The following is a 24,357-nucleotide window of genomic DNA, read 5'->3' on the forward strand; positions in this document are numbered from 1 at the left end:
ATTCTTTGAGAAGCCCAATAAAAGAAAACTTTTGGCATTTCTAATTTCTAGGTGACAAAAAGAGGGAAGAGAAAATATGTAAATAAACATTAGAAATGCAAAAAGGAACATAACTCCAGATGAGGAAATTCAAATTATTTTCTTAATACTGTGTTTAATTATGTACCCAAAACTAGAATTTCAATTAAAATAATAATTTTCCAAAATGGACAATAGAACTTTCTACAAGAAAGGAAATATTCTGATCTGCATTGTCGAAGATATTAGCCCCATATAACTACTGAGCAATTAAATTATGGTTAGTGCAACTAAGGAACTGAATTTTTAATTTTAATAAAGTTAAATGTAAATAATCACCTATGGCTGGTGACAACTGTCATGGACAACACAGTTTTGGAAAAAATGACAAAAGTTGAGCTAAGAAGATGTAGAAAAGCTTACTTAGTCCAAACTCTGTGAAAGAATTTGAAAAAATACACTCTAAAATATATTCCAGCCTTAGATGTTTCTTAATAGCTTAAGTTCTACTAAACCTCCATAAACAATATGTTATACATTTACAGAGTATAGAAAAAGATCCCCAAAATTCCCAATTTTTTTTCGAAGCTAGATCAGATACCAAATTTCAACAAGAAAGCCATATACACACAAGAAATCTATACATATGCTACAGTGAGACCACTCTCAATGTCTCAGTGACTAGGAGTCAGAGAACAGCAACCTATGCACCAAGCTGGCCGATTACCTGTTTTGATATTGCCCGCAGCTAAAAATAGTCTTTACCTTTTTTAAATGTTTGGAAATTAGCTTTGTTACAGACTTGATAACATTCCTTAATGAATTCAATCTAAAAATTACGTAAAACAGCACTTACGGGAAATGTATACAAAAATTAATTCATTTCTCATTACACACACACACGCACAAAAATTAATTCATTTCTCACACACACACACACATACACACACACACTTGAAACTAAAGCACAGAGAGGTAAAGTGACATGACTGAGGTCACACAGCATGTTTTTGTCAGGCCCAGGAGTGGAATACAGTCTGTGCTCCTAAACATTAGGCTTTGGGTTATACCACATAATCGTTAAAAAGCAATCGCCCTACAAGAACAAAAATATCAACACAGAGCTATGGTGCACATAGGAGTGGGAACCTAAGAGAACAAGAACAATAATAAAGATCAGAGTGGAAATAAATGAAACGGGAACAAACAACAACAACAATAACAACAAAAAATCAATACAAAAGAGCAATGAAACCAAGAGCTGGTTTTTTGAAAAGATAAACAAAATTGACAAATCTTTAGCCAGACTCATCAAGATAAAGAGAGAGAGGACCCAAATTAATACAATCAGAAATGAAAATTTTAAGAAAATACTATGAGCAAACTATATGCCAACAAATTAGACAATCTGGAAGAAATGGATTCCTAGAAGCATACAATCTTCCAAGGCTGAGTCAAGAAGAAACAGAAAATCTGAACAGACTGATTACCGTATTTTGCTGTGTATAATGCACTTTTTTGCCCAAATCTGTGAGGGAAAAATAAGGATGCACATCATACATGGGTAGTACTAATTCTGTATCTAGTATATTAATGTTTTTAATCCTTTTATTTATGTTTATGAGTTAAAAGAGTAACTCTAGAAATTAATAACGATATCTTTATGCAAAATAATACCTTGGAATACTATAATTGGTTTTGTTGAACTTACGACAAACTTGCAATGACGAAGAGTTCTTGGCCCTCTTGATGTGCAAATATCGTAAATTTGTTACTGGACATTAAATTTCTTATACCTTGTATCTGTTCTTGTGTTTTGTAATTATTTGTTACATAAAATTTCTTGTACCATGTTAAAAAATAAATGCTAAAATTCCTTTATAATGCAAAACCTAAATGTAAACAAATAAAAATTGAAATTAAAACGAAAGATTTTTTTTCCTCTGAAAGTTTGGGCCAAAAACATGGATGCGTATTATACACAGGAGCACATTATACACAGTAAAATATGGTACTACCAATGAAATTGAATCAGTAATGAACAAGCTCCCAACAAACAAAAGCTCTGGACCAGATGGCTTCACAGGTGAATTTTATCAAACATTCAAAAAAGAATTATCACCTATTTTCCTCAATCTATTCCAAAAAATCCAGGAGGGAATGTTCCCAAGCTCATTTTATAAGATCACTATTACCCTGATCCCAAAACCAGATGAAGACATTACAGAAAAATAAAACTATAGGCCGATATCCCTAATGAACACATGCAAAAATCCACAACAAAATATTAGCAAACCAAATTCAGCAATACGTTAAAAAGATCATACACCATGATCAAGTGGGATTCATTCCTGGTATGCAAGGTTGGTTCGATATCTGCAAATCAATTAACATGATACACCACATTAATAAAATGAAAAATAAAAATCATATGGTCATATCAACATATACAGAAAAAGCATTTGACAAAACCCAGCATCCATTTATGATAAAAAACTCTTAGCAAAGTGGGAATAGAGGGATCATATCTCAACATGATAAAGGCCATATATGATAAACGCACAGATAACATCATACTAAATGGGGAAAAGCTAAAAGCATTCCCACTAAGATCAGGAACAAAACAAGGATGTCCACTTTCACCACTTTTATTCAACATAGTTCTGGAAATTCTAGCCACAGCAATCAGACAAGAAAAAGAAATAAAAGGCATCCAAATTGGTAAGGAGGAAGTAAAATTGTCATGATATATAGATAACATGATACTATATAGAGAGAATCCCAAAGATTCCACAAAAAACTATTAGAACTGATAAATGAATTTAGTAAAGTAGCAGGATACAAAATTAATATTCAGAAATCAATTGCATTTGTATACACCAATAACAAACTACAAGAAGGAGAAATTAAGAAAACAGTCCCATTTACAATTGCTTCAATAACAATAAAATATTTAGGAATAAATTTAACCAAGGAAGTAAAAGACCTGTACTCAGAAAATTATAAGACATTGAAAAGAAAAATTAAAGAACATACAAATAAATGGAAACATGTACCATGCTCATGGATTGGAAGTATTAATGTAGTTCAAATGTCCATACTACCTAAGGCAACATATAGATTCAACATAACCCCTATCAAATTACCAATGATATTTTTCACAGAACTAGAACAAATAATCCTAAAATTTATATGGAACTATAAAAGACCCCAAATAGCCACGGCAATCTTGAGAAATAAGAACAAAGTGGGATGTATCACATTCCCTGATATTAAATCATACTACAAGGCAATAGTAATCAAAACAGCATGGTATTGGCATATAAACAGACATATAAATCAATGGAACAGAACAGAGAGCCCAGAAATAAATCCATTCCTATATGGTCATTAAATCTATGACAATGGAAGCAAGAATTTACATTGGAGTAAAGACAGTCCCTTTAATAAATGATGCTGGGGAAACTGGACTGTTACATGCAAAAAAAAAAAAAAAAGAAAGAAACTGGACCACTTTCTTACACCATATACAAAAATAAATTCAAAATGGATCAAAGACTTAAATGTAAGACTCAATACCATAAAACTCCTAGAAGAAAATATAGGAAGTAAATTTGCAGACATTACCCTTATAATATTCTTACTGATATATTCCCTTGGACAAAGGAAGCAAAAGAAAAAATAAATGTGGAATTACATTAAACTAAAAAATTTCTTCACGGCAAAGGAAACCATCAATAAAACAAAAAGGCATCCTACTGAATGGGAGAAGATATTTGCCAACGATACATCTGATATGGTGTTAATATCCAAAATTTATATAAAAAAAAGCTCACACAACCAAAAAAACCAAACAACCCAATTAAAAACTGGGCAGAGGACATGAAAAGACATTTCTCTAAAGAGGACATATAAATGGTCAACAGACATATGAAAAGATGCTCAATGTCACTAATCATTAGAAAAAGGCAAATAAAAACCACAATGAGATACCACCTCACTCCGGTCAGAATGGCAATCATCAAAAAAATCAACAAACAAGTGCTGACGAGGATGTGGGAAAAAATAAACCCTGGTGCACTGTTAGTGGGATTGCAGATTGGTGAAGCCACTATGGAAAACAGTATGAAGGTACCTCAAAAAATTGAAAATGGAACTACCTTATGACTGAGCAATTCCATTCCTGGGTATCTACCCAAAGAAATGCAAAACACTAATTCAGAAAAATACACCCATCCCTATGTTCACTGCAGCACTATTCACAATAACCAAGATATGGAAACAACCAAAATGCCCAGCGATAGATGATTGGATAAAGAAACTGTGGTACATTTATACAATGGAGTATTACTAGGCCATAATAAAAAGAGTGAAACCTTACCATTTGCAACAACATGGATGGACCTAGAGAATATTATGTTAAATGAAAAAAGTCAGACTGAGAAAGACAAATACCATATGATCTCACTTATATGTGAAATCTAAAGAACAGAATAAACAAGCAAATAAAACAGAAATAGACTCATAGATACAGAGAAAAAAATGATGGCTGCTAGATGGGAGGGGGGTAGGAATGGGGGAGAAGGTAAACGGATTAGAACGTACAAATTAGTCGTCATAATATAGCCGTGGGGATATGAAGTACAGTTTGGGGAATATAATCAACAATGTTGTAAAGATTGTGTAAGGTGCCAAATGGGCACTGGACTTATTAGGGAGATCACTTCATAGACTGTGTAGATGCCTGACTATTGCGCTATACACCTGAAGCTGAAGTAGAATAATATAGAATGTCAATATATATATATATATATATATATATATATATATATATATATATATATATATAGTCATGGGATGTAGAGTACAGCACAGGAAATATAGTCAATGGTATTATAACAGCTCTATACGATGCCAGAGGGTAGTAGATTGGAGGAGGGGGTTATCACTCGATGAGGGGTATGTCTAACTATTACATTGCTTTGTACACCTGAAACTAATACAAAAAATACTGTCTACAAATTCAATGCAATTCCAATCAAAATTCCAAGATTTTTTTATTAATGCATCAAACTAATACTAATATTCATGTCAAAAATGCCCACGATTTCCCAGAAAATAGTTTTTAAAAACAATGAAAGGCAATTTCCTCATCAAAATGTGTTCATAAAGTTATAGGAAGTACAATAGTGTAAGCCTAGGACAGCAATGAACAAGTAAATAGTGGAACTAGATGGAGAGATCAGGAAAAGATCCCTATATTAATAGGAATTTCATATCTGATATAGGTGACTCTTCAGATTAGAGGGGATGAAACAGACAATTCAGTTAACTGTTACTGGAGAAATCAAATATCCATTTGTGAACGATAAATATATACCTATAACACGTTCCTCAAGCACAAAATCCAAATGGATTATAAAAATAGGAGAAGCTACAGACCAATACTTTTGTGACTTTGACAGAATAAAGAAACACACAAAAACCAGAAGTTGTAAAGGAAGAGACTGACCTATTTGCTCACAAAGTAATTTAAAACTTCTCGACAACAAAAGATGCTATCAGCAAGATTAAAATATTAGGGAAAGACATAGAAAAATAACTGTAGATAATTAAAATATATAATGCATAAATATTAAAACAAATATATAAAACATTCCACTATGTCAAGAAAGACAAACTATAGAAAAATAAGCAAAGACTAGAAATAGTAAAGTCACGAAGAAACAGAAATATCTAACAGAGTTTTGAAATAACATCATACACACTATAGTAGAAATAAAATAAATGCGCACTAAGATTACAAGCAAACCATTTCTGTCACCCAAATTTGCAACATTTGTGTTTGTGTGGGTGTGTTAGCAAGGCTGGTCAGAGAGATTCCCCAGATACTACGTTTGGAAAGACATGTTCACAAAAACATTATACAAGTTGACCCAGTAATTTTACCTCCAAAAACCCATTATACTGAAATATTTTTAAATCTCATAATATAAAATGAAAAAGCATGACATCAAATTATATTAGTTGCCATAGTAACAGTACACGTAGTGGTGTTACATTTGTTGAACACTTACTGTGGGCTAGAGATCATTTAAGCCCCTTCTGTGTATTAACTTACTTAATTTACACAACGTCAGTATGAAGTAAACACCACTTTAATGCCCATAAAAATAACGTCTGCACTGAAAGCTGGGGAGGGTTGTACTATGCTAAGAGGCCGCATTCGTGGATGTGAGGTTATTAGGTATATCTGCAGAGACTTCTTGTGCTTCAAGTGTGGTTAACGAAGGTTTTCAAGGTGAGATTGAAATAATGTCATTTCACCCAAACCGCTCACCACTGTCCACTGGGGAAATCCAGTACCCTGGCCAAAGCTGGGAAGCGCCGGAGAAACTAACAACAAGAAAGATCCAAGTTCCAGCCGCCTGCTAACCTGGGGAAGAGCAGGTGCAAAGTCCACGGCCCACCTTTAGCTCACCTAGTCTGCTGGAAGACAGCACACAAAAACCATCTCAAGACTTCAATGGATGTTTCACCTTCCTGAGTGATTGGCACAAAGGCAGACACCTGGGTTCTCCCCTCCTAAAAATAACACCAGCCACTGTGATTTCACAATCAGGTGGACCCTAGCTGAAGTAAACAGTAAAAGAAAAAAAAAAAAGTATAAGACAGTCCCCCACTGCTTCCTTTTCTCCCTCCTGGTCTGCCAGCCACAGTCTCCATCCTTAAGGACCCCCAAAACGTATAGCTCTGCTCTCTCTCTCCCCTGCCCAAAATCGCTCAGGAAGGAAGTACAGATTTTTGAAACTATACCACTCAACGAAATATTTGCAGAAGGAAGAACGGCCCTGAAACAGACAGTGCATAATGCAAGGGAATTACTAAACAATGGTAGGCTTTCAGGCATTAGGGTGGGGGGAGGGGAAACACTTGAGAAGAAGGGCTGGCCAGCCTCTACCCCCTCATGCCACCGGGGGTGCTGCTGACACAACTGATCCTGATGGCAACCCCTCAAATCGTAGTCAGCTCCGTCTTTTCACCTCTTGAAAAGGTAACCTGATTTCCCTGTGAGTATAATGTATTTGATCGTTAAAAACTCTGAAAGCCCCTGTGGCATAATTCAAGAGTATGAGAATAGAAAGGCGAAACTATGATGCATAGCAGCAGCCCCCCCCCCCCCTGTGAAACACGGCTGCAGGAAAGGTGTTGATGTAATTGATGAAAACTTCAGACACTTTCCAACTTTCCAGCAGCACAGGTCAAAAGCTAGCGCTATCTTTGGGCTTCTAAAGGGGCAATTTAAAGCTCCTTCAGGGGCAATTGAAAGCTCCTATCAGAGTTTCATGAAAGCACTGTGTGTTCTGGGCTCCTGCTGATTTATGATTTGGCCAGTTTGGCGTTATGATGTCTGCGTAACAGACAGTCCAACTCAGGTACAGATCCTGGAGACAAATGACCAGAGGACACCGAGCTTATTAAGTACAGCCACAAAACAGCTTTAATTTAGAAGGTCAAAATGGCACTTGACCCCCTGGCAAGAGAGCGTTAATGAATCTGGTACAGAGACAGGTTAGAGGAATGACTAACGGGGACGATTGGCTGGTTCCCAGGCAGTAGGACTCAGCGTGGCAGCAAGGACAGGGCCCTGGAAAGAGAACGCTGGCGCAACAACACAGAATTCACCTTCTCTCATCGCAACTCGTTGCACTGTGGACCTCCTGTGTGCCAGGTCGTGTGCTGAGAATTGAGTATTACAGAGATGAACCAAACAGATGTGGCCCAAATGCTCCAGAACTTCATCTAAAGCAAACATTTTCTGTAGCAGGCCAGGGAATAAATAAAGCAGGCTGTCCAGGCACAACCCCTCAAGTCTGCGTTAGTAGCTCAAAAGTGCTAAATGTGAATGATGATAACATGTAAATGAATAGACACGCTGGGTCCCAATAAACCTTCGTTTACAACAGCAAGTGGTGGCTGGATTTGACCTGCAGGTAGTAGTTTGCCAACCCCAGGTCTAGAAGGACATGAAACAAACACATGGTAGTAACTGCCATAGTTAGAGCCTGCTATGTGCTATGCTCATGAGGATTAATATTTCCTCATTAATCCTCACAACAAACCTCTGAATTAGTATCATCATGTCCATTTTACAGATGAGAAGACTAAGGCATAGAAATGTTAATAACTCAGCCAAGATCACCCAAGAAGCCACTAAGATGAGCTAGGGTTTGAACCCTGCCGTTCTAGGGCCTACATGGGTAAGAACTGCACTGCACCAGCTCTCCTATACCAATCTGCCTCTCAAAAAGCATATGAGGCCAAGTATGATTAAAACATTAGGGGAAAAAAAGAATAGAATGGCATGAAACAGGTGGGCCTACCTCAGATGGGCTGATCAGAGAACGACTGAACTGAAAGCATAAGAAGGAGTCTTCCGGGAAAATAGCAGTAAGGAGGAGAGAACATTCTGGGCTATAGTTTTCTACTGCTCCTATAGAAATCACCACAAAATCAGCAGCTCAAAACAGCACAGAGTTGTCACTCAGTTCTGTAGGTCAGAATCCAGGGGGGATCTGCTGGTTTCTCTGCTCCATTTCTTACAAAGCCAAATCCAGGTATCAGGTGACCAGACTCTTACCTGAAGCCTCTGGGGAGAACAGGCCTCTAAGCTCATTCAGGTTATCCGCAAAACTTACTGGTTTGTAGTCGGAGGGTTGATTCCCTGTCTCCTGGCTGGTTGTCAGCCAGGAGCCTCTCTGAGCTCTGCTGGCCCCTTCCATTCCTCATCCAGTTGCCCCTTCCATCTTTAAACAAGCCAGAGCATTGAGCCCTTCTCACACTGTGAAGCTCTCTGACTTTTTACATGGCATCCTTCCTGCCTCCAGCTGGAGAAAGTTCTCTGCTATGAAGGGCTTATGGGGTTAAATTGGCCCCACCTGGATGAGAGAGGCTACTCTTCCTATTTTTAGCATTAATCTGTAGCATTAATGACACCTGCAAAGTCCCTTTTGCTGTGCAACAATACATATCACAGGTTACAGGATTAGGCCGTGGAAATCTCTGGAGGCCTCTCTGCCCACCACACAGGCATAGAGAACAATACATGCAAAGGCCCCAGCACAGGAGCAGAAGTAAGGCAAGTGTGGCTAGAGGAGAGCAAGACAGGACAGTGAAGACACAGTGAAGGTGGCCCAGGGTGGAGGGTGGCTAAGGACTGGCTGCTGCCGCCTTGCAGGTCATGGCAAACTGAGATTTTGTTCTAAGTGCTGGGGGAAGCCATGAAAAGCTTGTAAACAGGGGACATATGAGCTCATTCATTTCTTGTTTTTAATGATTAGCTGCGGGGTAGAGAATAGAAGGGGGAAGGAACATGAGTGTAAGTGAGGAGACCAATGAGGTGGCCACGGCAGTGGTCTAGAGGCAAGACGGTGGTGAGGTGACCTGTGGTAATGGCGGCAGTGGAGTTGGAGGGAAGGAGAAAGTTTGAAACATGGTTTAGAGGAGACTTGTTGATGCATTGGATACAAGTGGTGAAGAGAGAGAGTTGTGAAGAGTGAGAAGGAAAGACAACAGGAAGACCAGGTTTGGGGTTGAGGACCAAGAGCTGAGCCTTGGACGTGTGTAGTTAAGATGGCTATGAGGCATCAAAACAGCTCTATAAAGTAGACAATATGTGACATTGGGGAAGCAGGCAGATGCCACAGAGTTCTGCCCACCCCAAAATATTTGTCCAACAGTCACTGTGGTTTGAATTCTCATCACTAGCCTCATGTCACTGGGGCAAGACTTTGGGTCTCCAGGAAGGTCCTGTCGAATGGCCTACAACAATTCTACACACACTACGCACGTGAGACTATGGTTCAGTTGATGAAATCTGCACGCTCTCTCTTTAGGAGGCTGTGAGCTGGAAGGGCGGGAAGAAGGGAAGGAAGAAAGCCCAAGATGGGACGTCTTTGAAGATGAGAGACAAGCCCAGGGCAGGCCCGGGGAGGTGGCTGGAACGGGAGGGGTCAGCTGGAGCCTGCAGGAAAGATGTGAACAAAACCACCTTTAGTTCAGTCCGAATCCTTGACTGCAGAGGCAAAGATGTCAGTTAGCGAGAGGCACCTGGGGTTTCTGAGAGGCGACAGTCATCCAGCAGAGGGACAGAAATACTGGCTTAGGCAGAATTCAGTTCCTCTGCCTGCCAGAAAGGTACCTACTACCTGCACAGGCTCCCCGAGATGTCCTCAAAGAAAGTCAGTGTGACGGGACACAGATCACACGCAGCGCACAGATGTGTCAGGGTGGGTATCAAGGTTTTCTTCACAGTTCCTAAGAATTACTCGCTGCCAATCCTCTCCTCCACCTGAAGACATGGATGTGCCATTTCCTGCACAAACTTTCTTCCTTTCAGCCCAGCACAAACTCAGGAGTCAAGCAGCATGGTTATGTGGCCTAGCTTTGCCATTTACTGTGCAAGCTCAGGCAAATCGCTTAACCTCTCTGTGCTTCAGAGGTCTCATCTATAAAATGGAGCTAGCAAGAGTAGTACTGGGGAGTTCCACTTTTGGGACAGCGATATGATGAGCTCTGCGGACCCACTACTGGTGAAACAAGCATAACTCGTGAAAACTAAAGACAAATAACCATTTAAAGTCTAAAAATAGCCCAAAGGGCACACAGCAAATGAAGAAACATTTATTCAAGAAAATCTACTAGAACTTAGTTTAAGAACCGCAGAGTCTGTGGCCCAGGAGCCACAACCCACTCTCTCCTTCCCACCGAGTTCAGCTCCCACTTCCACCCATGCAATCTGGGCTACTGTGGCCAAGAAGAGGGCTCGCTCTCCCATCAGTTTCTAAACAAGGGGTGCACAGCTCACTGCAGGGAGCAGGTACCAGCATTTCTCATCCCTTCCAAATCCAAATGAAGAGGCTAAATTCCTGGTGAGTTGAGTCCAGAGTCCAGGGCTTCCTTTCCTCCACACATCCCCTACTCAGGGGATGTACGCTCTACCCCAGGCTCATTGGGCCAAGAACAGGGGGTCCCGGTTGCCCTTGCCCCAGCTTACTCAGAGGGCCGAAGCTGCACCCCGAGGAGACCAGCCGAGAAGACAGACCAGAGACTATTGCCCACTCACGCCCTGGATCCATGGCTCAGAGATGTGGCCCAGAAGAGAGAAAGAGTCCCCAAAGAAAATGACTTTATTTGCAACAATGTAGGGAAGTTCAAGCCTACGGGTGCCCTTGGAAACAACATAGGTTTGGATCGTAAGAAAAGAGGAAGAGGCTGGGAGCTCCTTTTAATTAAGAGTGACAAGCTAACCCACAGCTTAGCGAGCTCAGCAGACAGACCCAGGGAAAAACAGCTCTGAAGAGCCCTTCTGGGTTCCGAACAAACCTCAGACTGGCCTCGAAAACCGACCCCTGCCCTAATGAAATTGGATCAGCTGTGGAACAACTGATGCCCCCCGGCATTGTTGAAAACAAGGGAGCCATCAGCCAGCATTTAGTGGATTCTACCCAATGGGAGATACCAAACGAGGCAGGCTGCTTTCCTGAGAGATGGGGCCAGAGTCAGAGAGCCTGCTAAAGCCACTGTCATCCCAGAGTGACTGTGCACACACCCTCCACTCTGGAATTTCCCCTCTGTGGATAAAGAAGGTCAACAACTAAAGTGAGCACTGCAGAGATTAAGAAGAAATCTAAATCACCACATTCATGGAATTATGCTCGAATTAGGTAATGTTTGGCAAACTATAAAGGACACCCTATATGTTGGGCATCGTTATCACTTAACAGGGCTACCAATATAAGTTAGTAATTAAGAGGACAAATTCTAGGGTGAGGCAGGTGGGTTCAAAGCCCTAACTTCTTGACTTTGGCGGTTACCTAACTTCTCTGAGTCTCAGTGACTTCCTATGTGAATTATGTCATGTATGTTCCAGAGAAAATGCTTATGAAGTTCTTACACATTGCCTAGTACCCAGGCAGTGATGGTTGTGGCATAAACATAAAATAGCACTAATATCCAACCAGATCACTGCAGAAGCAGAATTTACTGAGACTCCAAAGCCTAATCTGAACATAGAAAACTGACATGGATTCATTACCTTGTTGGAAACAAATGAGATCTAAGATGTACTTGCCTGCCACTTTAAAAAAAAGTTCAGCCATTGATCGGTTAGATTTTCTGGCACATTTCCATATTCCCAAGAAGGTTTCACTTTATAAAGACAGTTAGAGGGTGAATCTGAAGGGTATTGCTGGTGGTGTACAGTGCTATACATTGTAGTGCTTTTGATTGACATTAGAAAGACTTTCAACAGTTTCTCAAAGGCACTGAAAAATTCTTTTTTCATCCTTCAGCTTCTCGCTAATAGAGATCATGGGAACATTATTTAGCTGGAGCCGTGTTGCTTCTGGCAGAAACTCTGGGTGCCCTTTTTGAGTTTATACCTTAGTGGCCCCTGTCTGACCACTTTGCTCTCTAGATGAAAAGTTGACTCAATTTCTACAGAAAAAAAATGGTTTTCTGGTTTCAGCCAATTCAAGAGGAAAGCAATACAGCTTAGTTACATTAACACTCTATTTAAGCAAATTGCCCCCAAGAGTTTCCTTTGATTGCAGCTTCTAATATCAACTTCATGTCTAAGCGTTGACTTTTACTAACCATCTTGTAGGTAGTGTAATCAATCATCTCCAAGTAATCTCGTATTTGCTGAGATATACCACTTACTGTTATGCATTAATTCTTCAAGCCACAAACTCTCTTAGCTTTACTTCCTAAAAATATCCCCAGTAAAATAATGCTTCATTCTTTTTTGCATCTCCAAATCCTAGAGTACACAATGTACAAGTGAAATTTTTATGCTTCATAGTGGGGGTTGGGTTGGACCTGATTTTTGTCACAAAACAGTTTCTTCAGTTCTTCTTGTTACGTAGCTTTTCCCAATCAGTGTCTTATATTTATTAGGATATAGAGTACATTCATACCCAAGTGATGTGCATCTTTAAAGCATGCAGATCACCGTCCTGTGCTCTTCTAGCTAACAGGTCGCTGAGCCATTGCTCTGTCATTGGCACCTCCCTCCATCCCCACGGCCATGTTCAAGATCAGGTCTCTGTCATCTCCCACCTGGACTGCAGCAACACCTTCCTACTGGTCTCCCTGCCTCCAGCCTCAGCCCCTCTAAGCTGGAGGATGCTTTGTGGGGAGGATGGCAAACAGTGGGTGAAAAGTAGTACTCCTTCCCAGTAAATTCAAGAAAAGCAAGATTCGGGCCGGCCCGGTGGCTCAGGCGGTTGGAGCTCGGTGCTCCTAACTCCGAAGGCTGCCGTTCGATTGCCACATGGGCCAGTGGGCTCTCAACCACAAGGTTGCCGGTTCAACTCCTCGAGTCCCGCAAGGGATGGTGGGCTCCACCCCCTGCAACTAAGATTGAACACGGCACCTTGAACTGTGCTGCCTCAAGGATGGCTCAGTTGGTTGGAGGGCGTCCTCTCAACCACAAGGTTGTCGGTTCAACTCCCGCAAGGGATGGTGGGCTGCGCCCCCTGCAACTAGCAACGGCAACTGGACCTGGAGCTGCTGAGCTGCACCCTCCACAGCTAAGACTGAAAGGACAACAACTTGACTTGGAAAAAAGTCCTGGAAGTACACACTGTTCCCCAATAAAGTTCCCCTTCCCCAATAAAATCTTTAAAAAGAAAGGAAGGAAGGAAGAAAGAAAGGAAAGGAAAGAAAGAAAGAAAGAAAGAAAGAAAGAAAGAAAGAAAGAAAGAAAGAAAGAAAGAAAGAAAGAAAGAAAGAAAGAAAGAAAGAAAGAAAGAAAGAAAGAAAGAAAGAAAGAAAGAAAGAAAGAAAGAAAAGCAAGATTCTACAAGCAACAAAGAAAGGATTAGGAGGGTCATGCTCTATACTCCTTCCTTTGCATGTGAATCTTTATTACTGAGAACACTTGTCAACAAGCAGGTTTTCATTCTGATGAGATGGACTTCAGCAAGAAGTGAGGTTTCTTCTCAGTCCAAACTTTGTGAAATGCATGTAAGTCTGAAGTAAGGTAACGCTAGATTTCTCTTCACTGAGAAATGCATGTTGAGCTGTACTGAATGCCCAAGGCTACTAATGTTCTATTTTCACATCTGAGCTCTCACTGGCAACGGACTGTTCAAAAGCAAGTGGCTATAGGCCAGTGTGTCTCTAAGAACCTGGAGTGCTAACTAGTACTACCCACTGACCTTGGTGACCCACCTGAAGTAGCACTCAGGAGTCAATCTGACAGTGTCCCTACCCTGGAGTGGGAGGAAAAATGGCAAGCAGAGTGGACATCCCACACTTTTCTGCCCTCTTCGTTTCTGACCAGTGGTGTGCTGGACCTAGCTTCTACCAGCTTGACAGAGGTGACCACTACATTTTCAGGAATTCTGTCAGCTAGTTGCTAAACACAGCCATTATTTAAAAACTAAGTTACATAAACTTATAATTAAATAAATTGTAGAAAAACAAAGGCAATGATTACTCAAAACTCATCACTTCCTGATTATTTTACTACCGTTTGCAATCTGTGCTCTTGAAGTTCTTTACATCTTTTGTGTCTGTGTGGAGAGAACGCACCTTAATGGTGTGCTGCTGTGCATTTCTTCCCAACTCCACCATCAACGATATTGTATTGGTGGCTTAAAACCAGCCGGGGTGGGAATAACTACACGACAGAAATCAGCAAATGACTCAGCAAATAAGGGCCTCCCATCCTCCTTCACCAGAATGGGTTCTTAAACATGTAGGCGAACACCACTGGTTCTAAGCCACCTTCATTGGGCAAGGTTGTGTAAAACTGTCAAGCCGGAGCCCCCACGTCCTCCACGTAGGAGGTATAGCTCCTGGGGACAGCGATGGGCCCAGGAAAGATCAAAGGACCAAAACAGGGCCAATCAGAGATATTTGGAGAGGATACTGGCAGAGTAAGGGTCTTTCTCTCTTTGAGATTGCAAACTGGAGGCACATGTAAGCCTGGAGTGCCTGGGGATTTTCACGTGGAGGGAGTCTGTCAGAAAGAGAAAACCACACAAAAGGAAACCAGAGGTGAGAGGAGAGGGTGGGAGAGAGAGGAGAGAGAGGAGACAGAAGAGAAGAGAGAGGAGAGGGGGGAGAGAGAATGTACTTGTGACATCATTGGAGCACCTTGATGCAGCTGTACCTGAAATTCCTGGAGTTTTCAGATATATGGGTGAAAACATTCCTTTGGGGCTTGACAAATTTTAAGTCCTTTGTAACTAGAAAAGTAAGTTCTGACCTGCATACCTTTTGGGATTTAAGCAGAGCACCAGGCTCAGGTTTAGGTTTTGTCCTTATCAAGGAGAACTTGTCAGCCACCTGCCAGGAGGGAATGGGAAGGGGTAGAGCAGACAGCAGAGCAGCCTCTGCCAATCAAGTGTCCCTAACAACACATCTGTCAATGCAAAGGCTCTGCAGCTGCTTTCAAGGAGACTCTAGTCTCAATATCCAGAAACACAAAGTGCAAAAACTCAAATACACACGAAGCACTAAGACCTCTGGATCCAAGCCGAGCCCCACTCCCAGTTTCAGAGTAAGTAGGCCTGGGGTGGGGTGGACGAACCACGTTTCTATCAAATTCCCAGATAACACTAACGCAGCTGGTCCAGGGACCACGCTTGGAGAATCATTATGTGAACATCAGAAATAAAAACATAGAGGTGGACACCAGTAGGTAAAGACGGGGAGCTGTTCCCCAAATCCTATCCTCTATCCTCTTGGGAATGGTCTCAATACAGAGGGTGCTCCCAGGGGCCAGGTTTGTGTCACTTGACTCTGTCACTTGTTCAGAGATAATCAAAGTTGGGCCAAGTTAATGTTTTTCCCAAGAACTTAAAACTTAGAAAGGAGAGAGAGAGAGAGACTGGAAGTCAGAGAGAGACTGGAAGTCATCACAGCTGAGTCTCAGAGGTAGCGGCCCGGAAAGCTGACCAGAGCTCTGCTGCTGAGGCATCACTGTGTTTTAGGAACACAGGCTCTGGAGTCAGCCTGCCGCCTTAATGGGGTTGCTGTGAAAATTACATCAGATGAAGCTTTGGGCCCAGGGCCTGGCAGGTCGCCACTGCTTGGTAAATGTTAGCCACTACTACCGCAATTATTGTCACCATTCCCTCGCGTTGCTGACCTGGCTCCTACCCTGCCCTCTATTCTGTGACCTGTCACAGCAGCCTTCCAATACAGTCCCTTCTCTTAAGTTATCCAAAGTGGGTTCCTGTGGCTTGCAATCAAGGAACTTAAGTAAAATACAATTACAGAGAAAAGCTTTTGGACTGCCTCTGCTGTTGGCAGCATCACGGGCCACCAGGTACCAACCAGCCCGGGACACCACTCCATCCTAACTAATATAGGCTGCTCTTTAACCAGCATTCACTGAGTGGCTCTTAGATGACAGGAACTGCACCAGACCCTGCGGGAAAACACGGTCCTTGCACTGAACCAGTTTCCAGCCTCGGAAGAAATCCAGGTTTGCACACAATTACCTGAGATGCCAGGCAAGAAGCAGAGCGGGCCAACGGAAGGTGGCTAATGGAGGTGCAACGTCTCTGCTCCACTCAGAGCAACTGGAGCTTGACCCTGCAGGGAAACATGGGCAGCCACCAAACTCGGACAGCAGAGGTATCCCACCCAAGAGGCTCAGGAGCAGATGCTGACATAAAAGCCCATCAGCCCCCGGTGAGGGCTGCTTCCCAGGGCTCTAATTCTCAGCACATCCAGCCTGCTCCGTGGGAGACAAAGAAGGCTCGGGGCAGAAGACACCGAGGCGGTGGTGGTGTGAGAAGTCAGGCCTTGTGCACTAAAGTGGCAGGCCCGGGGGATGCAGGCAAAGTACCAACAGCATCTTGCCAAGCATAGTGCTCAGAAGGGTGGAGCACACAGGAGCAACCGTGAAAAGTACTTATCCCTGTGATGGAATTCTGAGGCGGCAATGGCTACTTTTTTTATAAGCCTTGTTGTGCTACTGGACTTCCAAAAAATTATGTACATTGATTTGATTTTTTTAATTAATAAAGACAAACAAAGGAGCCAACTGCCCCTCCCAGCTTCCCTCACGGGGTGACAGCTTTCTCTGGAGTGTGGTCTCCATGTGGATGGTGGGAACAAAAGATGAAGATGTGTTACTAACAGTTCAGTATTTATTTTAATGTGCAGCAGGAGAAAGCATAGCTGGCACATAAAATCTGCGGTTTCCCAGTTATTATTGCTTGGGACGAGGTTCATTTTTTAAAGTAAGTAATAGTACAGGTAGTATAGAAATACGGCAAAAATTATGGAGGTGGTGTCAGATAACTGGAGCCTGGGAAATCATTGCCGTGGCTAATAACTCCGTCAGAACTATTATTTGCAAGTGTGGCACGTTAAATGGAAACTTGAAGGAAATAGGCACTTTAATCTCAAACACAATTGAAGGTGGGTGCACATTTAATTGAGGGCAGAGGGGATCTCTGGCTTCTCTAGCTGGCGCTGACATCCCATCCACACTCTGGACACACCTAGCCCCCCAAACTTCAAACACCCCATACCAGTAAGATAGGTGGGCAAGGGGCAGAGCATAGGGAGAGGTGGGAGCACCTCTATTCAAGGTCTCTTCTGGGACCTGGTTGCCCCCCTCAAGCCCAGCAACAGAGTGATGTCCTAGAGTGAAAGGAGCACGGACGTGGCGACCAGACAAATCTGGGTTCAGGTGGACAACAGAGGTCACCGTGCCGCAGTTTCCTCCTCAACAAAACTGAAGTATACTTGATGTGATGTGGTGAGAATGCACTGTACCTCTGTGGTCTTCCTCCCAAAAACCCTTAGCCACAGTCTAGTCATGATGAAAACATCAGACAATGTCCCCAGTTAAGAGACATTCTACACATACGTGACCAGAACTGCTCAAAACTGTCAAAGTCATCAAAAACAAGGGAAAGTCTGGGAAACTGTGACAGCCAACAGGAGCCAAAAGGAGATATGACTGTTAAATGCAATGTGGTCTCCTGGACGGGGTCTGGAAACAGAAAAAGGACATTCAGGAAAAAACTAAAGACATCTAAATAATGTATGGCGTTACGATTCACTTATTGTGACAAACATGCCATACTAATGTAGGTTGTTGACAACAGGAGAAACTGGGTCTGGAGTATATAGGAATTCTCTGTACTGCCTCTGCAAGTTTTCTATAAATCTCAAACTGCTCTAAAATTACAAGTTTATCTTACAAATGGACACACACCTCCCCCTTCATAAAGCTGCTAGAAGGCTCCAAGAGATGGGAAGTAAGTGGCACAAAAAAAGGCTCCCAATAAATGTTAGGTTCTTGAAGAAGCCAGTAAGGTAACTAAACTAAAAGTCCAAATCCTGCTTTAATGAGCCCTCAGTCAGTCTTCCTACCTTAGCCTTCCTCTCTTCATCTTTCCCACGTTATTCCACTTTTTCACTACATTCATGATTTAAGCAGTCTTAGGCGCCTGCACCCATTTTTAAGCTCGTTTCCATAAATCTCCCATAACACTAAAGAGTAAAGATAATTGGAAAAAAAGAAAAAAAGAAACCAATGTTAGGTTCCTTTTACCTGTGGGGAGCCAAATCAAATTGCGGGGCGTGATGGTACAGATGATCCCATGCCCCAGTGCCCAAGCTGTCGCACAGTTTTACTGAGTGACACTCCAGGTGGCCCTCAGACACAGAACAGAAGCCCCACAAATGCCCACAGCCACTGAGATGCCAGACCAGGGCCACGCTTCACTCACAAGCAAGGCTGAGCTTAACGAAATGGGGAGCCTGGCTAGAGGCAGGCCCATGCCTGAGAAGGGCTACTGGGTGGCGACACCTGCATCCCAGGCCTGGGCCAGGCCTGCTGGGACAAGCCAGCTGATAAGAAATGAAATCTGTGTCTTCGCACATACCACCAGGCAGCGAAGGACAGAAAGCACCCCCCCCACCCCGCTGCCCCATCGAAATATTGAGGCTTTATGAATGTTTCCGAGGATGGGAAGAAATGGCCCCAGGCCCTCAGGCTCAAAGCACTGATTGGAGGCCATGGAATTCTCTCTTGAGTGTGCAGACGACTGAACCCAGAGCTCTCAGCAGAAGGGGGCAACCATCCGCTGATCACATAAATGGATTTCTTAGCATGGCCTTGGAAAGTCATATTGTCCGTATAGATTTGTTGCTTGCTTTTTATAAAGGCTTTTTCCCAAGGCCACTTGGATCTATCTTTCTTATTGCTTCTAAAAAGTGAAGTTTGCCTTTTCTCTTATTGGTTGAGGATTACAGGAGCCCCCAAGTGGCAAATCTGGCCCCAAACCACACCTGCCCACTTGCTGGAGGGGACTGGAGTTGCCACACTCTGGCTCTGGGTCAGTCGGACGAGGGCCTGAATTCCAGCTCTGGCACTAGGGACAGGGCACAGGGACAGGCATGGCAACAGGGCAGAGCAGGAGGTGGGCGGCTCTGGGGGCAGGCCCCTTTTTCAGAAGGCTCTGTGCTACAGTTAGAGAGCAAAGAACCTGCCATCTCCCAGGGTCCTGGAGCTCTGAGCACAGCACAGGGCTCCAGACCTTTGCTTCCAACCACGTTTCTGTACCCTCGGCTCCTGCCATGAGGTGAACAGGCCGACACAGTAATAAGACACTCCACCGGCAGCCTGTGGTGCCGTTCAGAACAGTCGGGCACTTCACTGGCTATCTCCGAGCAGGGAAAGGCCCAGACGGCAGACTCAGCACCTCTGCAGCATTTCCCTTCACTAGGCAGTAATTAACGGAACAGAGATAATAAACTCCAAAGGGAAAGACTGGTGCAGCTAAATACTTTAAAACGTTAAAGGTCTTTATAAAAGGGGTCTAATATATAAAGTTAGAAAGCAAGCCACAGCTGACGTTATTTCCAACTTATTTCACTGACAATGGATCAATAGCTATCGTCTATCACATGTAAAGATAAAGAAGTCTTTATCCTTAAAAATCAATAAGGAGGCAAGCCTCAATTGCCAAACGATATATGAAATGATATTCAGCCCCACTAATAATGAGGGGTGGGCAAATGGCATCCAAGAAGTACAGGGTGGTTAAGAACACGGTCTGGCTGAGCTCCAGAAAAAATAATTATATACCAGAGGGTAAGGGGGGTGGGGGGGTGGGAGATAAGAGTAAGGGGGATCAAATATATGGTGATGGAAGGAGAACTGACTCTGGGTGGTGAACACACAATGGGATTTATAGATGATGTGATACAGAATTGTACACCTGAAATCTATGTAATTTTACTAACAATTGTCACCCCAATAAATTTTTCAAAAATAAAAATAATTATAACAGAGTGAGCAGGAGAACGGCCCCTCCCACGGTTAGGAACAACCTCCCACGGTTAGGAGGGGGGAACGAAGGGCCTGCCTCACTCCCCTCCAAATACCCCTCCAGAAATACACTGAGGGTTTTCTCTTAAAAAAAAAAAAAAAGAAGAGAGTCTGAAGCAAGCGTGGTAAATTATAACATTTGAGAAAGTTGTGTGGTGAGCACATACACGTCATTTTCGGAATTCTTCTACACAGTTGAAATATTTCACAATTTGTATAAAGCTCATAAATGATGAAAAATGAACGGAACTATAACATTAAAAATAAGGAGAGTCAGAAGAGGAGCCCAAGATACAGAAGGAATTCCCTTGGGATACAAACTGGGAGGGAGAGAGCGCAGCCCCCCTCCCCAGTCCAATAGGCCCACCCCTCCCTTCCTTCCCTGGGTATTTCATGACCATGTGAGGGGACCTTTCTCCTGCCTAGTCCGGGGTCTGTTCTGGGGCCCCCAGCCCATGTTCCAACCATTGTACTAACTCTGATAACAGGCCGTCAAGACTAATGTTTTAATTTCGGGTATTAAGTATGTAACTCAAATGAACCAAGTCCTGCTCTTAATAAGAATATTCATTACTTATTATAAATAGGGACACTGGGAAAAAGTGTGACCTAAGTACTTATCATCTATTACATACTGCCCTTCAGTAACAGGACTTTCATTTAAATTTCCTGAGATTTGGGTTTGTCTTCATTTATGATATATATTTTTTTAAGTTCACTGTGAAAGAAAATTAGTTCAGGTTGGGTCAGAGATAATGATATTACTTTCCAAAGTGTCAAGGATTAATGCTTTTGTATTCCGTGAAATATCTGATCACAGCAACTTGTGTTTCTTTGTGATGGCAATTAAGTTCAAGTAGCAAGGACCTATAATTTTAGGCTCAAAGTTGACTCAAATGGGTGAAAATATTTATTTTCCTTTGCTCTTTCTGTGGACTCACATAATGAACTAAATGCAGAGCTCTCATTCTTGATTATTGCTTTAGAAAGAAATTGTCGTGCCTCATTACTCATTTTCAAAAAGAGATGATAGCATACTTTGTTATAGGATTTTTATGTATTACTAATGTCTAGAAAACTCAGCAGATTAATTCTCTCTATACAAGGTGAAACTGATGGAGTGAATTGGCTATCTATAAAAGCCCATCAATTGTGACCTGAAAACTTTATAGAAGAGGGCACACAAGGACCCCATGGGAAAAATATAAATCTAACACCAAGCATATAAAATTATACCCAGAGATTTATCTAAGATTGATCTAAAAACCACAGTGTTCAATGGATACTTTTTAAATACTAAGTAGTATAAATTACCTATAGAAAGAGGAAGACATGAAAAACAGCTAAAAATTTACTCTGATATTTATAAGGAATGTCCAAATTAAAGAAGCTAAATTATTTATAGGCATTAGGTGCCAGGCAAAAGTGAAGTGTCAGATATTAAGTTTTGAAGATTCTCTGATAAAATACGATACCAATGGTCACAGAACAATCAGTTCTAACCTCAAGAAACTGTAGTAAAACATTAGACACAACGTCCAGAAATGCTGGTTCCAGCATCTCCTCAATAGAGAATAGAGACTCACATAGTTTTTGCTCGCCCAGTATGCTTTTCTGATTTCTCCTCCTTCAAAGGAGCCCATTCATGGGGTTCAAGTAAAGCCAAGCCTGTTACTCCCATAAGATGCTGAGTATCTCATGTTTGGCCCTCCAAACTCAATCTCCACCCTTTTCCAGCCAGCTCTGGGCCCTGGGTGGCCCACCAGTCTGGCCTGTGTTAACAGCTCCCTGGCACTCTGGTTTCTAGTTGACCTGACCCATGAGAGTCACCAGCAGGAGAACAAAGGCAGGAGGAAAGTGATTTGGGGGAGCTTCCCTATGGGGTGTCAGAGCCAAAGGCCACAGCTCCTGTCAAGAGGTACTCCCAGGTTCCAGTATCTGCCCCCTCCTTGACCCTTCAGACATAGGGACGGAATCAGCACCCTGGGCCACTGTACTATCCTTTGCTGGTTTCCCTAAATCCTCACCTATATCTTTGCAAATAATCCCTTTATGATGTTCTTCTCAAGTTGTTCATATTGAATGTGCCATCAATTTCCTGCAGGGACCTCGGCTAATGTTCTTGTTCCCCCACATCCAGCTCAACCAATGGGCTGGGCCTTGGCCGTTGTAAACTGACATCCTCCAAACAGCTGGTGCCCCAGGCGCAGGAGAGAGAGAGAGAGAGACAGAGAGAGAGAGAGAGAGAGAGAGAGAGAGGGAGGGACTCACTCTTACTCCTGCAAGCAAGCAAGAGACGGGTTTAGAGCTGCATTTGGAAAGAAAACTGGCGAGAGTGTAAAAAGGAAGATTAGAAAGAAGGCAACACTGGAGGCAGAGAGACATGATTTCTTCATGCTGATTGTGTGCCAAGTGTTGTGCTGGGTCCTGCGAATGCAAACGTGATCAGAAACGGTGGAGCCTCCTGTCTAAAGACCTCATTGAATCTGATGTATTATTATCACCTTGAACTGGACTGGACTTCATTTGGGACATTAACATCATTTGCAAAGTCACCCCCAGATTTAAGTGTCCAGTGCAGAAGTTTCTGGTTCATTTTCCTAAAGTAATGTTTAGATCCACCAGAATAATACAGTTCTGGTGGTGCAATTCGCCTGTCTGTTTTCAATCATTATAGGAATGGTACATTGTCTAATTCAATTTTCATGACAGCCAGAGGAGAAAGTTTCCGTTATTATCCCCATTTTACAGAAGAGGAAACTAAGGCCAAAAAGTGATAGGGTTGTGAGTCAAACCCAGGTAATTCCGACTTCTATACTTTTCATCTTAACCTCTACCCTATACTATAATCTTTTTTGACGATTAATCTAATCAGAGCTAATCTTCTAACCTACGCACTAAAAAACATCCAACAAAAATTAACTATGCAAAGAATACTGTGTAGGAAAATGGTAACCTCCATAGCATTGCTACCTCAGAAAACTATCAAAATTAACATTCATGCACATTAACACATCATCGAACCAAGCTGTTATTCATACCATTCCAGGGATAGTGTCACATACAGCTCAACAAAGAGTCCTTAGTAGCATGGGCTGCGGAGAATCTAATCTGCTTTCGATAGTAGCCCAAATATCATGGAGACAGCTGGAAGCTCTCCAGTTCAATCGTGTGTTAGCACTTAGTGTTCAGCTGTCACTTCATCACCATTAGTTATGACTGAGCTCTTTAACGAAGTGCACATAAGGTTCTCTTTACCATTTGCATTTACCATCAAACCTCAAGTTTTAGTAAGATGTGTGCCTTTAGCTTTGAGGAGGGCAGGTTTTGCTACACCTGCTTCTCATCAGACAAGACAGGGATGTCTTATCTCCAGAAATGGAGAGATGATGCTTGCTTTGCTAAAACTCACACTTTGCTTGGAGTGTCTCACTGTGTTCAGATATCCAGTGATTATGAGTTAAGGCACCAGTCCTGGGAACAGAGAAGGATGTCAGTACAATCAGGAAGGAGAGAAAGATGTGTCCGGCACTTGCCTCGCAGAGTGGAGTACTTTGAAAGGACGCTGGCCTGGGAGAGATGTCATAACCTCACACCACTGCTCATCACTTCCATTGGCTGCGCTGGAGTCTGGGGGAGCCTGGAAGGCACGGAAACAGGGGGCCAAGAAATACGAAAAATTTGTTGTTTGGGTTAAATTGGTAGGACAGCAAAGAGACAGACGATAAGTGGCAGGAAGGAAATAGTTCCAGTTCCCCGCAGGTTAGAGAACTAAGACAAGGTATCAGAGAACAAATGTCAGTTACCAGCATGGAGGAGACTTGCCTCTTTTCTGGGAATCCATCTGGTCCAAAAACCTTCGCTTATTTCCCAGGACTGGCTGACCTAGATCTGCAGCCAAATAAACCTGCTGAAGTGAGGAGTCTGGGAGACGTAAAATGTGACCTTCTACTGAGATTATTTCA

The sequence above is a fragment of the Rhinolophus ferrumequinum genome, chromosome 16 (genome assembly GCF_004115265.2).
Source record: "Rhinolophus ferrumequinum isolate MPI-CBG mRhiFer1 chromosome 16, mRhiFer1_v1.p, whole genome shotgun sequence".
Taxonomy (NCBI): Eukaryota; Metazoa; Chordata; class Mammalia; order Chiroptera; family Rhinolophidae; genus Rhinolophus; species Rhinolophus ferrumequinum.